Source organism: Hypanus sabinus, chromosome 13 (assembly GCF_030144855.1).
Source record: "Hypanus sabinus isolate sHypSab1 chromosome 13, sHypSab1.hap1, whole genome shotgun sequence".
NCBI classification, from domain to species: Eukaryota; Metazoa; Chordata; class Chondrichthyes; order Myliobatiformes; family Dasyatidae; genus Hypanus; species Hypanus sabinus.
The window spans coordinates 40,748,022-40,761,645 of NC_082718.1; the positions used below are offsets into that span (position 1 = coordinate 40,748,022).

Below are 13,624 nucleotides of genomic sequence, written 5' to 3' on the forward strand. Positions count from 1 at the left end.
TATGATCTGTGCTGCATTTTGTGTGTTGCAAATGCAAGCATTGTTCAACCAACAATCAAGTGACATGTTCACCAAAATTGGCCCTTCGTCCTCCTAAACAAGTAACCATTGTCACGTGTACTGTACTTCACTTCTTCCTTCAATGACCTAACTGAAGACTAGGTCAAGATCATTTTAATTATGTGAGTGTCATTCCCTCTATATGTTACAGACAGATGTTATTGTTCATCAGATAATTACTAAATTCAAATGTTCTTTTCTGATAGTTTGTATCTGTAATAGTCCTTAGTCATTATGTGTTTTAAACACCTTTTTGTCAATTGACTGTACCTGCCTTACTTTACCTAAGCAAATTTTAGAGGTGTAATTTGTGGGTATACCAACAATAACACTGTATGGTCTGAAATGATTGTCTTGCATATTTTACATTTCATGCTTTAATTTCTCAGATTGCCTAGGTGAAACAATTTCTCACAGAATTCATTACTCTGCTGTTCCATTCTAATAAGGAAATCAGTTTTCATATTAAGATGCAAAAGTTGATTTGAAGCTAACAACTCCTCATTTTTGATGCCTAAAAGCAAGAAAAGCCTTTGCTTCCTTCCTCTATAGCTATGCTGTCTGTATCAGTTAAACAAAAGTCTCCACCAGCCCTGAATACAACCTTCTGTCTTTGCTTAAAAGTAGGTGTTCCTAACCTTTTTTATGCCATGGTCCCCTACCATTAATCAAGGTGGCTGTGGATCCCAAGTTGAGAACCCCCCCCCCCCCCCCCCCGCTTAATAGGAAAGTTTGTTGAAGGAAAATGTAAGATTATTCTGAATGTGTTTTCTTCCAGCATTGAGAGAAAAGGAGCACTCAGGAATGGCAGAGAGAAGCTGCTCAGCCTGCTTCTTGCTCAGAAGTGACCACCACGCTTCATTGTGTTGTGAGGCCAAACACTACAGAATAGTACTTCTCTGGAAATTAACTATTGATAGAATCCCCAAAAGATTTTCATAGTAATCTCCCCTTTCAAATAAAAACATTGATCAAAATGTCCCACACGGGCAGTACAAGAAGCAACCTGTGCATACCACTGTATTCTGAAGAGCATTGATGGGAGACAGCCTCAAAGTTCAAAGTAAATTTATTTTCTTTCAGGCAAACTCAAGAAATTCATGATGGAATAATATCCATAATAGAATCAGTGAAAGACCACACCATTCAATCAGTGTGCAAAAGAATGAACTGCTCACATACGAAAAGAAGGAAATGATAATAAATAACTAAACAATAAATATCGAGAACATTAGGCAAAGAGTCATTGAAAGTGAGTCCATAGGTTGTGGGAACATTTTAATGATGGGAACAAGTGGAGTTAGTTCAAGAATCTGGTGGTTGAGAGGTAATAACTTTCTGAAATAAGTCAAGAACATAAGAAATAGCAGTAGGCCATCCGGCCCATCGAGCCTGCTCCGCCATTCAATAAGATCGTGGCTAGTATCACCATGGACTCATCTCCACCTACCTGCCTTTCCCTCATAACCCTTAATTACCCTACTATGGAAAAATCTATCCAACCTTGTCTTAAATACATTTACTGAGGTAGCCTCCACAGCTTCATTGGGCAGAGATTCACCCGAGGATCCTGTAGCACTTGACTGATGGCAGCAGTGGAGGGAGAGCATGTCCTAGGTGGTGGCGTCCCTGATGGTGGATGCTGATGTCCTGCGACAACACATGCTGAATGGCTTTATCCATGACTGACTGGACATATCCACTCCTTTCTGTAGGATTTTCCATTCAACAGCATTAGTCTTTCCATACCAAGCCACAATGCCCTTGGTCTGTATTCAAGGTAAAAATGAAAAAGATAAGCTGTAACGTATAACAGTAATCTTTTTCACCAAAGCAAAGAATGGACATGTCAGGTTTTCAGATTGATGAAGGTCAGCCACTAACATGTGGGTTATATCAGTGTTCTGGAGGTAACATTTATTAGAGCTCTTGGGCTGTATTCCGTGGAGTTCAGGAGAATTGGGGGGATCTCATAGAAACATTCTGAATGTTAAAGGACCTGAACAGATGAGATATGGCAAAGTTATTTCCCATGGTAGGGGAGTCTCGGACAAGAGGGCATGACTTCAGGATTGAAGGATGTCCATTTAGAACAACAATGCGGAGAAATTACATTAGTCAAAGGACAGTAAATCTGTGGAATTTGTTGCCGCGAGCAGCTGTGGAGGCCAAGTCATTGGGTGCATTTAAAACAGAGATAGATAGGTTCTTGATTAGCCAGGGCATTAAATGTCATGGGGAGGAGGTAGGAGAGTGAGGATGACTGGAAGAATTGGATCAACCCATGATTGAATGACAGAGCAGACTCGATGGGCTGAATGGCCTACTTATGCTCCTATAATTTGTGGTCTATTTGCCAAAACCAGTCAGAGAAGTAGGGAATACACTGCAGAGTTGGAAGAATATTATACCTGATATAATAAAGAAGGAGAAACTCAACGTGATTTAAAAATAAATTGTTCCACGATTATATTATTGGGAAGTTAAATTGTAAACAGGAAGAATCGGCTGTTATAGTAAACTTAACAAAAACTGTAAAATTTCAGCAGTCACTTAAAATCCCTTGTAATAATTCACGTTGATTTTTCAGATTCTGACTCACAATGTAGTTCAACATTTCATAACTTTAAAATTTTCATCAAAGACACTAACCTTTTGTGAAATGATGTTTTCCAAGAAGAATCGTGCAGTAAAAGATTTTAAGACGTTGAAATTTGTGTGTAACTCAAATATTGCCTTGAAATTATATCCAATAGCTCCTGCATTTAATGTGCAATTCAAAAATGAGAACAATTTGACCTGAGCCAGATCAGGGTTAGTAATCATTTGCAGTACTGTCATGCCAGGACCTTCCCTGTCCAGTTTGCTATAAGGCTGCAGATGTTTTTACAGTGCTTGTCATGCACCTAATGATGGTACAGAACATCTTCCTCCCTAACCAACATGAATCAAAACTCCTGATTGCAAACTATGAAATTCATTAAGCAATCAAAGAACAACTCGAAGTTCAGTACTGTGCAAAAGTCCGAGGCACATATACTGTGCCTAAGACTTCTGCTAAGACACTGCACTGCTGCCACAAAAAAAAACAAATTTCATGACATATGTGAGTGATGATAAACCTGATTCTGGTATGGGTCTCTGTTGTGGTTTGAGAGTGGGAAGTGGGTAGCAAGAGGGGAATCATGATTGGGAAAAGGGGAAGGGAGAGGGAAGCACCAGAGAGACATTCTGTAATGATCAATAAAACTAATTATTTGGAATTAAATGACCTTGCTGCATGAGTCTCCACTTGTGCCACCCTCCCTCCACTGGCACTGTCCCAAACCCCTCCCATGGTGCTCTAACCTCACCATTCCCAACATTCTTTGCTCCCGCCAGATTTACAAACTTGCTTTCCACTCCGCGTTGACAAACACATTTCTGTGCAAAATTCTTATGCACCCGAGCTTGTATATATGTGTGTCTAAGACATTTACATAATACTGTATACCATGGCACTTGTTTGCATAATGTCGATATAGGAGGAAGTTGGCAGGTACAACTGGACAGCTTCAGAACTGACTGTAGGCTGCTCAAACACTTTCTGCAAGTTCACAGAGTGTGCTACAACTAACAGCTTTCATCTTTCAGTTGCTGAGATGCTCACACAATGGGTGCCTTATCACCGACACTGTTGCCAGCACTATTACCAATGCCTTTGCCATGGCTATGACTGGCCATATGGAGTATTCAGGCCTCTGCTTCACACGTTCTACCAGTCTGTTGTCACCAGTACAATCTTCTACGCAGTGGTGTGCTGGGGCAATGGTATCAACACAGGTGATGCCAACAGGCTCAATAAACTGAGTAGAAAGGCTGGCTCTGTTATTGGAGTCAAGCTGGACACACTGGAGCCTGTGGTAGAACAAAGGACCCTACGGAAAACCCTGGCAATTCTAGACAATGTTTCTCACACTCCGCCTGCCACCTCAGCTGAACAGAGGAGTACTTTCAATAATAGACTAAGAGGACTGTGCTGCTCTAAAGAGGGTGATATGAGGCCATTCTTACCCGCAGCCATTAGGCTTTATAATGAGTGGTGACCCCTCCAGTTAGACTGTTTGTGGTAACTTATTTTTATTATTTCTACTTGTAATATTTATAAATGTGCACTTGTAGTGCCTCAGTGACACTAATTTCCTTTGGGATTGACAAACTACCTATCTATAGGCTAGGCTGGTGGCTCAGGGCAGGAGGGAGAACTGCTCTGGACATCCTGCATCCTTCCTGGGCCTCTCTGCAGAACAACCCATAGGAAAGCTCAGGTTTTAGAGTTGATGTCCTAGGCCCTAGGGACACCAAAAAGACCTTATGCCTAGCCTGTTCTCTGTCGAAGCCACTCACCTCAACTCTCAGTTTCCTTCCACAAGATCTTTTCAGGCAGCCACAGCAAACCCCTGCAACATCCTGTGCACAGTATTGGGCTCCCTGAGAGGAATGATTCTCCAAATGAGCCTTTGAGATCCGTGTGCCAGATTCAAAGTGATGTTTTCCACATTCCCATCCTTAATGTCAGTATTGCTTGATAGTAATCGAGAGAGGAGCCGAGGTGAAACAATTTTTCACATCCTCCTTTGTACCAGTCCCACTGAAGTAAATACATACACAAACAAACCCCTTATTCATTTACGGAAATGCCTAACAGCAGCTGTTTTCAGAAGTGTGAAGATCCCACACCTCAGCAAAACTTATCGGAACATGGCACTTATTTGTGCAACACTTAAATGATCGGAGTCTCCCACAGCTGAAGGAGACAGCCAAGCTCTTCCTCGTTGGATACCTTGCCATCCCTGTCAGAACAGCTTCTTCCCCTCTGCCAGACCATTTCTGAATGGGCATTGTACACATGAACACTACCTCACTACATTTTCAAAATGTTTATTTTTGCACTGTTCATTTAACTATTTAAAATACATTTACTTACTGTAATTCACATTTTTCTCTATTATTTTGTATTGTAATATATTGCAGTCACAAAGACAACTAATTTCACAACCTATGCTGGTGATATTAAAACTGATTCCGATATCCTTCCTGGTTTTTAAAATCTCATATCTCTATCTATCTCTCTCTCTCACGCTCTCATGTGTCAGGCTCTTACAATGAGCTTGCCTTCAAAAGCTGACTCCCTTCTCTGACTGATAGGGACTTAGATCAGGGGTGGCCCAGTCAGGAACTGTACAGTTCCTGTTTTAAAAATGTAATTCTAGATGGAAACACTTCCAAAGCTGTACTTTGGACTACATTTATTTTAAAGGAGATCATTTGGCCATTAGTACCATACACAGCACATACTTAATGCAACAAAAAGGAATGCAATCCAAATTCTACATGTGATCCTTTCTTCTATTTGCCTTCCTGGTTGGTTTTACCAATGGGAGAGCTGTTTGTTTAATGGATTCTGCAGGTTGCTCAGGAAACCAAGCAATGGAAGGATTTATTAGCAGCTTATGAACAAACGAAGGCTTTTGTGAAGTAAGTTGCAGTAATCAATTCTAACAAAATAATTCTCATGATGATACAGTATCCCCAAACTGCAAACTCCAATTAATTGGTTATAACAAAGTACTGAATTTCATTTGGAGTAAAGATATGGTAATACTTTGCACATTAGAGACTTACGAATACAGTAATTCTCTGATTTATTATATAGATTATAATTTATGCTACATTATGCAGAAATAGGAGGCAGAACTAATTTATGCTGCTTCTCCTGCCATGCTGACATTGCTGTTATTTCACATTTAATATTGCTTGTGGAACGTTATTATTTCATTGAGACCAAACTTCAAATTTTGCTCTTCATTCCAGTTGGAATTTAGTCATTATACTAAAGGTGATAAAAGACCCTCTGACCCAACAATGTATGGTCTTCACTCGAAATGTTGACTTTTCCCCTCCACAGATGCTGGCTGACAAGCTGAGTTCTTCCAGCTTCTTGTTTGTTGCTTCAGAATCCAGCATCTGCAGTCTCTTGCGTCTCAACAACTACAGCCTTTTGCACCACCTCCTCAGCCGATTGTACTCCCAATCCTGTGTGGTACCATCCAAACCACTGCACGTTGACAGACTATGTCATCTTCGGTGCAACAGCCATCCACCCGTATGGTGGATTTGTATGAATCTGTAGAATTATAGTCCCACTGCAGCTGACTATGTTATTGTGAAATATTTTAACTGCCGTGTTGTTCTGTAATGACTGATGCCTCCCTACCCATCCAAGCAAAGCTGATTGCTACGCCATGGTCTTCCTCCCTGCCTCATTCAGTTTGTCCAGCATTTATGATGGCTATCTCCAAGGGAGGGTCTGCAAGAGGCAGAGAAAATTGAAGAAGGTCAAACACTGAGATGAAGCAATCGTTAGAGGCAACAGGCATCTGCTACGGCCCCTTTGAAAGATTCTGTGGAGAGAAAATTGAGAATCAATGTAATCACTGGCATGAGTGTCTGGCTAGAGACAGCATTTCACATATCCCCATAGTAACAGCTTTGGCAAATCTGATGCTAGTAATATTTTGTTCATCAGAGATGTGAAGACGTGTCCCCAAGGACTCCATGGGAGTAAACTTTAACCAAATGGTTAACTCTGGACTCCCTGCTCAACATCCCTAACCCACTCTGTGTGCACAGCCTTGACCATTACAATAGCCCCAGGGTGCCAGTGATGTCACAACAAAAGCAAAGATTGATTGAAAGGCCATTAATGAGTATCTCACCAGTGAAAGGTGGAATAAACTTCCGCCGTTAGTGAGAACACACTCTATGGGCTTCGTAAGGTGTTCGTGCAGCCTGCAGTTTAGCTTTGGCCAGTCAAGTTTCCTGATGTCAGTGCAATGCCCCTTTAAAATAAGAGAAAGTCAACAAAGTAGCATAATTTGCTTTTTAGTGGTGTGGAACTTTCTGATTCAATTACGTCAGGACGTACCAACATTTAAAAGATATCTGGATAAGTAAGGTTCATAGGGCTATGGGTCAAATGCCTGCAAATTGGACTAGCTTAGGTGTACACCTTGGTTAGCATGGATGTTGGGCCGAAGGGCCTGTTTCTGTGCTGAATTATTCTGACTATGAGAGAAATATCCATTATACAACAAGTGACATAATTTAGTGCAAGCCTAATGTCAGCAAAAGAACAAACTTTCAAATGTGCAACTCTCACAGAAGGTGGCCTGTCTAAATTTCCCCCTTAAATGACAATACTGTCTACACTGGATAAACTTAAAAGTGGATCATGTAATACTTAAAATTTCAGGTGCCTCACTTTCCTTTTCCCGGTCTAAGCTACCTTTTGTACAAATGTGGTGACATTAATGGCAGTGCGAGTGTATTGGAGGTTAACATGGAAAATTGTTTTCTGATGAAAGATGGATGTAAAAGTAAGGAGGAAGTGTCAGACTTATACAAGTTGTTTATCAGGCTACAGTTGAAATAGAGTGTTAAAATAACTTTGAAGGCTATAGTTGAAGGATTAGTGGTGAGGAAAAAGCAGGCAAGGCTGTGATGTGGGAGTTGATGATGCCATCATCTACCTGTTGCAGAGAGAATGATGCTGGTGTCATTGTGAGAACCACATTTTTTGATTTCTCTATTGCCTTCAATACAATCCAGACACTTTTCTTTGCAAGAAGCTGCAAAGGAAAGACATAGACAAATCTGTTATCTCCTGGATTACTGACTACCTGACTGATAGACCCCAGTTTGTACAGCTGGGTAGTTCTCTGTCTGAGATGGTGGTGAGTGACACTGGATCACCACAATGGACTGTCCTGTCTCCGTTTCTGTTCACACTGTACACCTCAGAATTTCAGTACAAATCAGTACAAACCAAGCCTGTTTTCAAGAAGGGGATGAGCAGACTCTACTTTCTAAGGAAGCTGAGATCCTTCAATGTGTGCAGCAGGGTGTTGGAGATCTTTTACTGGTCTGTTGTAGTGAGTGCCATCTTCATTGTGGCTTTACGTTGGGGAGGTAGTATTGGTGCTGGTGATGTAAAAAGAATAAATAAACTCATCAAAAGGGCTGGATCCAACCTTGGCTAAAACCCGGACTCTTGAGTTAGTGGTGGAGAGGAAGTCACTAAATAAACTGTTTCCATTATGAAAAATCAGGCACATCCTCTCCATGACTGACTGAATAAGCAGCGGAGCTCCCTTTCCAACAGGCCCTTCCAGCTCTGCTCTCACAAGGATCGTTACAGAAAATGATTCCTACCAAATGCAATGAGCATACACAACAGTTCATCTCTGTGCAACAGAAGAACACACATCACAGTACAATAGACTCTGCTTTATTATTTTGTACATTATTATTGCACATTGGTACATTATCATTCTGTAAATTATTATTCCGTACTTTATTATTAATTAAGTCTGCTCCCTGCTAAGTGTGTTTTTTAATGTTGCTGCTGCAATGAAAGAATTTCCTACTTGGGATCAATAAAGTATTTATTATTATCATTATTATTAATATAAATTGGTCTGCTCCTCTCCAGAAATGGCATGTCCAGATGGAAAGACAACATCCTATGCAAGGACCAGTTATGTAATTGTCAGAGAGTGAATAATCAATTTCAAGGCATGTTACAGAAGTAATATTGTCATAAATTTATATGAAGCTTGTTTTTCTTCAGAGAGATGCAAGAGACAGCGTATGCTGAAATATGGAACTACTGACAATAGAAAACTAATTTCTTCCTCCAGCTTTTTGTGTGTTGCTTTTTTCTCTTGAGGACAGCTCTGGCTTGTTAACCAGCACAGGGAAGCTTCGAGTTTCTGGAAGCATGGTCTTCTGTCTCTGCCTGTACCTAGCAGCCCACCAGAAAAGAATGGTGAGATAACTCAGCTCAAAATGATGGCTGGAGAATCTAATTTTGAACGAGAGAGGCCTAGATACACAGACAGCTGGAAAACTTGAAGCCAAAGGCAAGATTTATATTGAGGGATAAAAATGGATCATCACTCAGCCTGTCAGAATATTGAAGCTGATAATGTAGGTCTTCAAAACAAAAGGATTGAAGAAACAATCACTAACTCTGCAGAAGAGGTTGGTATTTCAGTTATATACTCTTTCAGCTATAGTTTTATTTCTTTTATATTCTGTCTTTTTTGCCCCATTCGCTCTTGTTGCTATCTGAGGAGTTTAATTTCTTGGGGAGTGGTGTTGGGGTTTGATGTTCTTGCAGTTCGTCAATTTGATTTTCTGCCGGGTTGGGGGTTGTTGCTTTTGTTGCCATTGCGATTAAAATTTGGGACTTTGTGCGGGAAGGGGAGGGGTTTGATTGTTTTTCTTTAAGCAATCCCGTGGCTTTGTTTTGTGGCAATCTGGAGAAGGCAAATTTCAGAGTTGTATACTGAATAGATACTTTAATAATAAATTAACCTTTGTCTATAGATCCAGCAGTATCAGACCTCCATATTCAGGAACTTGATCAACAAAGGCCATGATATTCCCTGAATTATGTTGACTCTTCTGAAAGGAGGAAGTTGCAAATTACCACTACTTTCTGTATTAGTCACTCAAATTTAATATTCATAATGGGAATTAATTTCATTGCATCTTGAGTGAAAATAGAGGACCTAAGCTGTATCAGCCTCCTGTTGCAAGCCCTGCTCCTCCTTGTTTCCAAAAGGTTATCTTGCCTTGGATGGCCTTTAGCTCCAAGTTGTTTTCCAGGGAAACACCTAGTATTAGACACACTTCTCCAAGTTTGAACATATCTGTTAAGCCCTTCAGAACCAGCCGCAGTGATTTAGATTTTTGCATTTAGACACCAATGCCCTTGAGCAGAAAATTCTTCAGAAAAGTAATAGATACGGCCTAGTCGATCACAGGTAAAGCCTTCTCCTCCATTGAGCACATCTCCATGAAAGCAGCATCCATTGTCAGGAACACCCACTTCCTCTTCTCACTGCTGCCATCGGGAAGGTGTTACAGGACCCTCAGGACCCACACCACCAGGTTCAGGAACAGTTATTATCCCTCAACTATCAGGCTCTTGAACCAAAGGGTAACTCCACTTGCCCCAAAATTGAAATGCTCCCACAACTTATGGACTCACTTTCAAGGACTCTTCATCTCATATACTTGATACTAATTGCTTATTTATTTATTATTCTTATTTCTTTTTTTTGTGTATTTGCAGTTTGTTGTCTTTTGACAACAGGTTGAATGCCCAGTTAGTGTGGTCTTCCATTGATTCTATTATGGTTATTATTCTATTATGGATTTATTGAGTATGTGCACAAGAAATTCAATCTCAGGGTTGTATATGGTGACATATATGTACTTTGATAATAAATATACTTTGAACTTTGAACCAATTGTAGAAAGCAGCAGATGTTCGCAGAATCACAGTGACAGCTTGTAGAAATCAACCAGCAATTAGTTTAGTGTTGGGAAAGTTATGGGAAGGTGATTCCTCCTTTTGTTGAACCCATGATTAGCTGGTGTTTGGCATGATCAAACCGACAACCGTGGCAACAAATCAGCCTCATACGCAGTTAATGCCGTAATATAGCCAGCTCAGCATACTCTGGCAAACATTCAGGATGTGCCTAGGTACGGATTAATTTCTACAGGAAATATGACTCATGCTCTGAGAATATAATTTTACCACCCAAATAGAAACCTCCAGCCAAGCATTAATAACAGCAAATCAAATTTTACCTATATATTAAACCTTTTATCAATCTCACGGCCAGAAAATCAACCACATCACCATGAAGTTGCATTAATTCCAAGGCAATCTGAATTATCCATCTCTAGGATAAACTGTTGGTAGTTAGGTAAACATGGCTGTGCCTCAGCAATAAGGCTGACACTTGTATCTCAACAAATGGGAGGTTATGGGAACCAGGGCTTTCTCTGGTACCATACCACAGCTCTGTCATCTGATACTTCTAAGCACACTGCATTTGGACTTACCAGCCCTGAAATACCATGACTGAAAATACTTGAAAACAGATAATCTACATTTTATACTTAAAATAATTAAAGATTTAGTGATTTCAATTAAGGTAAATGCAGAGTTCTTGTAAGATTAAAAGCAATCTTTCTTCCTTTGACAGAGCAAATTTCTTTTTGATGTTTCTGCATCATTAAACAGAATAATAGACCATTCCAGCCAGTTGTGACTAAAAACTTAATATATCAGTCACGTTTTAAATTTCTACCATGAAAAAGGCATTTTAACATGCATTTTGTTTGTCAGCCTGCATTTTGGCAGTTTTCCATTCAATAAACAGCAAGTTGAGAGTGCAGAAGCTGGAGCGCTGAGGAGCTAAAGATTTCCAAAAGTCATAAGGAATGTGACAAAAGTATACAGGAGGGAAATCAGCACTATGAAGGAACGGTACTGAATTGGATTTGGCAGCCAGAAACACCAATACAGCAGTTGACCTTGCAGCAAATGTACAAGAATATAGATTATGCAAAATGCCTCACTGTTACTTTGATGGAACAAGGGAAAATAGATTTATCCACAAAAGACAGTGCTCATTTTACATATAATGCCACAAAATATTCTGTCACCGGGATTTTATATACAGTGGATTCTGTTTAATTGGAAGACATCGGGACCAATACATTTTGGCTCAATTAACCGAAGTTTAATGGAATTAAAAAGGTATAAAAAAACAGAGACTACCATTTAACCAAGTAACAAAATATGTATTTAAAATACAGAACAAATTAGAACACTACTAGAGTACTATAAAACTGTACATTAGTTCCGTATGGTTATTGGAAGAATTCATCCAAAATACGCGTTCATGTTTGCTGTTGTGTGCTGGGGCAGCAGGCTGAGGGTAGCAGACACCAACAGAATCAACAAACTCATTTGTAAGGCCAGTGATGTTGTGGGGGTGGAACTGAACTCTCTGACGGTGGTGTCTGAAAAGAGGATGCTGTCCAATTTGCATGCCATCTCGGACAATGTCTCCCATCCACTCCATAATGTACTGGTTAGGCACAGGAGTACATTCAGCCAGACTCATTCCACCAAAGTGTAACACTGAGCGTCATAGGAAGTCATTCCTACCTGTGGCCATCAAACTTTACAACTTCTCCCTCGGAGTGTCAGACACTCTGAGCCAATAGGCTGGTCCTGGATTTATTTCCACTTGGCATGATTAACATTATTGTTTAATTATTTATGGTTTTATATTGCTATATTTCTTCACTGTTCTTTTAATTCACTGTAAATGAACACACCTTGCACAGGTGTGACATACAATGCTATTGATGATTGCATCCTCCAAATCCTCAGTTTCATTGTAACATTCAAGATGATTGTTGATACTTACAAATTCTTTATTGTTCCTAACTTGTTGAAGTAGTGAAATCATTTCATTCTCACTCCCAGCTGCTTCCTGAATGCTTGAAACTTTGTCTTGCTGCTTATTTCTCACCAACTTTCAGTGAAAAAAATCACTGCTTTCTGACCACAAACACTTGCAACTGACCACTATTTCAAAACTATTCAGTCTAAGCACGGCGTTGCGTCTAACAGTCACGTAAGTGCACACGTCGGACATTAGTTAGAAATTGTTCTGCAACAGTCTCCTGCCCCAATGAACAGACATAGTGTCCCAAATGAACAGAGGGATAAACTGCTGTTTTCTCGATATGATTTTGTTCTTTATGAGTTGTCCCAAATAAATGGCCACCCCGATTAACTGATGGCCCAATTAACCAGAATTCACTGTATTCAAACTTAATTGTTTTTCACCTATTACCTGATGTGTTTTCAGCAGGAAAAGTCACATTAATAATCAACCTTAGAACTTCAAAGTTTCCAAGCAATTGTTATCAAACTTGGTGGGATATTATTTATGTTCACAATGTTTTTCTCCCTCATCCCCCATGCCCCACTTATGTTGTACTGGAAGTCCACAGGTCAGTTTAGAATTCGTGGTCAGTATAGGAATTCAGTATTTAATCATCCTATGACATTTTAGAATGCAAAGCAAAAATGGAAGCATTGAATAAAAAAAGGTAGTCAATCCAAAACCTTTACTTCAGGTTGTTTTATTAAATAGCACTTAAAAAAAGTTTTTGCAAATAATTTCCTGAAAGCATAATTGTACAGGTAGCATCCGTTATGCAAATCTTATAATTGTAGTTTATCCAGCTACTTAATACTTTGCTGCTCTTCAGAAAACAAATTATACCATTTTAATTACTTAGGTTTCCTAATGAAGATTTTATGAAACAAAGTAATAGTCTACTAAATATTAAAATTAAAGTTTTAAATGATCTTTGACTTACAAGATTATATCCAATTCATTTCGAGGAATGGGACATTTAACCAAACATGAATGGGTTCTCCTGTGCAGGAATTCGGTTCAGAACTTTAACAGTAATTCCTTGGCAGGTGAGGAATTTCAAGTAGAACTTAAATAAAAAATTTGCTCAATGGTGCCATTTAATGATATATAGTTAGAAAGACAAGTCGGCTAGAATACTGTCATCTTTCAAGGATACTTTATTCATCTGTGATGGTCTGTAGGACTTTAATGTCCCC

General features: G+C 39.6%; 1 pseudogene; it reads right to left on the reverse strand.

Annotated features, from left to right (window-relative positions):
* Window positions 1-812: 812 nt before the first annotated feature.
* On the reverse strand, window positions 813-1,011 carry LOC132404319 (small nucleolar RNA U3; annotated as a pseudogene).
* Window positions 1,012-13,624: the final 12,613 nt, after the last annotated feature.